Below are 4705 nucleotides of genomic sequence, written 5' to 3'. Positions count from 1 at the left end.
AACATCAATAACAGAACTTACCTTCTGAAGATTCGATTTGACAAATGTTTCACTAGATGGAGTTTTGTTTACACATTTTGGCGGCAAATTGAATTTACGCACATCCTCAAGTGTTACCTTAAGAGAGACCACAAGAAAAAGAGCTTCAGACATTATGATCTTCAAATTGAAAATGATAAGAGTTAATTATTAAATCTAAACAGTATGACCATTTGGCACTGAGGCAGTGAGCAATAAGGACAAATGGAAGAAATAAGACTCACCAGATTGCAATAACATAGATTATAGGCCATCATAATGGACGGATATAAAGATGTGAAGTCCAAAGTTGCAATAGGCTTCTCATAGAATCATGTCTTGGCCTCCAAAACCTATATTATGAATAATTCAATGGGTCAAAGTGCATTTATGCTTTTAGCCAACTCGTCAGCTAATTTAATTAAAGTCTGTGACTTTATGAAAGTTCAGAAAATAGTGAGATTTCTATAAGATACAATACTACACAGCCCTTAGATCATGCTCATAAAGTCACAACTTGCTTAAACGATGTCCTATGAGCCCTATAAAAAAAACTACCATGTACTGAAAACAATAACATGGACAAAAATAAACTTACAGTTGCACCTTCAAATGTGTTGTCTCCAGATCCCTGCTTTTTGACACTAGGGATAACAAGATTCTTCTGCTTAGCTTTCCTCAAGAGTTGGGAAAGAACCTGAAAGCAAAACTTTAGAGTCAGAAGATCAATGAGCTTGACTCAACATCATATTTCCTAGTTTAATCCAGTTAAGCAACCCAACACACTTACCTTAATGCTTTGACCTCTTGAAAGCAAGAAAGAAATTGGGACACCCGTGACACGAGCCATCTCCACATATAAACATCAATTTGTCCAAAAGCCTTTGTGGAAGGTAAGCATCCTGTAAATTAAGTAAAAAAGATGGTATTTTAAGATGTCATTATATGATTGTTCATCATAAAAGAAGAGAGTTTCCATCATTATATACAAGTTACTTTAAATTATTAAAAGACAGCAAGCTCCATTAATAATTGAATTCTAAGAAGGTAGTGAAACCCTAAAGAAAAATAGATTAAAGCAGAAAACTGAGTGAGAAAGGAAGATAAATGCAGGAAAAAACAATCTTGAGAGTACCTATGAAAAGCAATTAGAAAAAAAGGAGATAATCTTCACAGCACGTGAATAAATGTGCCTATGTTCCAAACATTAATGACGAGAAGCAAATTTGATGTTACATGTAATTTTGTTCACAATCATATCCAAGGAGGCAAAATCGATGAACATTTTGTAGATTTGAAGGTCTTGAAAGCAAGATATAAGAGCTTTCAATAAAAAGGACGAAATAGTGAATGAAGCCTTTGTCCGGAACTGACTTTCAGAACTGAAGGAAAGAGGGGAACATGGTATGTGAAAAATGTATGTGATTCTATGAGCCAGCTGAAAAGGGAACTAGAACGGAGAGCGAGAGATGGACGAGATACCGCTGGGTGGGAAAGCGCGCGTGGTGTTAGAACGCCGGTGAGAATTAGTTGGGAGGAAGAACGGTGAGGTCTCTTCAGTGTTGTTTTTGCGAGACTGAGTTTTTCTTTTTTTTTTATTCTATTTTTTTTTCTTTTTTAACGCTAAGTGTTATTTTACTTTTAGGTTTAGTAAGTTAATTCTTTTTGGCCCAAATCACGACTTTCAATTTCGTGGGGCATAAGCAATTACTAGTGTCGCTTATTTATTTTGATAATTTGTCAATTTTGTTTTCGATTTTTTTACACCCAAAAGTGACACAACAAGGCAAACCACTAGTGTCATGTTCAAATAATGGGACACAAAAAATAAAATTACTTGTGTCACTTTTCCTAGAAGCAACACATCAACCCTCATTCCATAAAAAAGTGACACATCAAAACTCTGTGTGTCACTTTTTTCTAGCAAGTGACACGAGACAAAAAAAATAAGTGATACAAAAAGCCCTTCTTTTAGTAATGTAAGGTTTCGTCCTTTAGCCAATTTCAATTCAAACCATCTGGTTTGAATTGGTACGTGTCTTCTATATTGCGAGGTGGCACCAAATTAAAACCATTACTTGCCACCTGCCTATGCTGACTCGTCATGCCTTTTAGGCCCGCAGAGTGGGTCCACTTAGTATGTCCAGTGGCAACGCCGATTTTGGCGTTTTTACAACTTTCTGTCTTTGCGTAGAGTTTGTCGCCCTGGTCGCTCTGGCAGTTCACTAGCCAACGTCGGCACCCCGATTTATCAGTTTTGAGCTTCGGAAGTTTACTGCTTCTTTATATGTGGACCCGTTCTGCACTGGTTTTGTTCTTTTGGAAACTTCGGCTCTAGTCAGGCTCTGTTGGGCTTCACTGGGGTTGAGTGGGAAACTTCAAATATTCCAGTATTCCCGTACTTCGATGCATATTTTATCATTATATTCATTTTAAATGCGGAAACCTGCAAAAGTACGAAAATATAATTATTACATGATTATTAAACACATAATCGACCAAAATGCTATGTCTATCGGGGTTTAATATTACAGTTTTTGGTGCTTATCAAAGAGCGGGTTATGAGTCTAGAGAAACATATGATCAATCTCACCCAAATCTTGGTGGAAATGAAAGACCAACAAACAAATTCACAAAAGAATGTTACTGCTAATGCAACAACATCTAATGTAATATAATTATATCTCTTGAAATTCTTGAGCTGCTTTTTGCAATAAATTTATGCTTAGCTGCTTAATTTGTTTTTCTTTGTTAATGTTTTATTTGTTTTGTAGGTAAGGCAAGCAGCAAATACACAACCTTCACGAGGTATGCAACTGTGTGAAATGTTCAACATGCATAGAGAACTGATTGCTAAGGGAAGAGCAACGAAGGGAAACATTTTTTATGATCCGGATGTCGATTCCTCAATGGAGATGTACAATGTCCAAGTATCTCTCATCCTTGATCGTAGTGAGTGACTGTTTGGGTTCAAAAGGACATTTGGAGAGCTTCACTGCCCACAACAAAGTGAAATGGCCAAAGAATCTTTACTCGCTTTTGTTTAGGTACAATTTTAAGTTTTCTCAATTCTTGTTGGGTGTCTTGCTATATATGGTTGAGGGTTTTGAAACTTTTTAAGGTAATGAGGGGATCATTAGATGATAGGTATAGTTCTGTGACTTGGGTTTCTGTTCTTTCAACATGTTCAGTACTTGTTGATATTCGACACTTATACTTTTTTCAGAGTCCTATTTTAGTGATTTCTTTCAAACTTATACTTTTTCCAACCTTTCTTTTTTGTCACAACTGTTTAAAGCCTGCAAACAAGTCTAAAAAGTGTACACACGCACTATAAACCAACAGAGTAGTAGAGCACACTTTCTTCTAGTAAAGGAAATGAAGCTTTGTTATTGCTAGTGAGTAAAGACATTTAACTCTCAACAGTGATTATGATTTCTGTCCAGCTGTCCATTTACAATTAGCTTGTTTAATAAAGGAAGAGGCACCACTAGAATGCTTTGTTATTGCATTGAGTTATAGTATAACTCTGTGGTTGTATGATTACTACCAACTGTAGGAACCGTTATTTCAAAATGACTATTTCTACAAACCGCGAACACCACGCGCAGCGGAATTAATGGGTGTCCACGATTTGTGATTGGAAAACATACCTTTGATAATAGGTTTAGATAACTCTGAGAATCCAAGATTTATGAATCCGAAATCAACAATCAACCCCTTGATCTTCTGTTGTATTCCTTTAAAATAGATTGGACGTTGTGTGGACAACAATCTACCAACCCCCTTCTTGCTCTCAAGATCAGAAACGAATTCAGATCTACTTTTCTTGCCTCTTTTTCAGAACAATGAATAGTGAATTTTGGCTAGAGAGAGAGTATTCTATTTATAGGCTATAATAGGGACCATGAGGAGAAATTAGGGTTGGGCCTCCTGATGGGCTTGGGCTTCCCATGTTCGCCCAGAACACACGGCCCAAGTCTGTCAACAAATGGCTTATTCCACTAAAGGTCATTGTTGCACTACCGCCCTAATCCCAAATTACGTGTTAGGGTTTATGGGCTCCATATTATATGTTTGTGGATCTCCCCGTGTTTATGATGTCGAATGTCTGTTGATTAAGTCAAGTTACTGACAACTACATTAATCAACTTCTTATGTCTTTGAGTAGTACCACTCAACCTCATTGTCATGTCGGAATAAATCCACCTGCAAGGTTTACATGATAATATTTTTGAGCTCCTCAAGGGGACATCATCAACCCGACTTCTTGCGGGACACGGATTCCTTCTATAATCAACAACACACCTTACATACAACGTCATTATCCAATCCATCGAGTTTGTTGATTCACAAATGAATCTCACTCATTGATAATTTAAAGCAATGTACAATGCATGTAAGTGCCCGTTATTATATCCGGATTAGGAGGACAAGCATCCATAATAACAGAGGCGTTTGTTCTCTTATATAGTCAGTATAAGGAGAAACAACCTCACTTGGTCCTGTTCAATACACACAAAGTGTACTAGTATAATCCTATAGTCAAGATAGACTAATACCAGATTATACTACAACCGTACTAATGGTTTGTCCAAATCCATCTAGGTTGTGAACGATTACTTATACTTTATAAGGTACTGATGATATGATCTTCTGTGTGTTCACACCATATCATCTACAACAT

The 4705-nt window shown here is 36.7% G+C and overlaps 1 long non-coding RNA gene across 1 annotated transcript; it reads right to left on the bottom strand.

The window, feature by feature from the left end:
- Nucleotides 1–614: 614 nt before the first annotated feature.
- Nucleotides 615–1423, bottom strand: LOC147508128 (uncharacterized). Its single transcript, XR_015216308.1, has 3 exons — nt 1154–1423; nt 809–920; nt 615–715 (listed from the first exon to the last, which is right to left on the bottom strand). It is a non-coding gene; the product is annotated as an uncharacterized LOC147508128 (long non-coding RNA).
- Nucleotides 1424–4705: the final 3282 nt, after the last annotated feature.

Source organism: Coptis chinensis, chromosome 3, assembly GCF_015680905.1.
Source record: "Coptis chinensis isolate HL-2020 chromosome 3, ASM1568090v1, whole genome shotgun sequence".
NCBI classification, from domain to species: domain Eukaryota; kingdom Viridiplantae; phylum Streptophyta; class Magnoliopsida; order Ranunculales; family Ranunculaceae; genus Coptis; species Coptis chinensis.
Note: the sequence above shows the minus strand (reverse complement) of the source record. Positions and strands in the feature narration are given on the sequence as shown.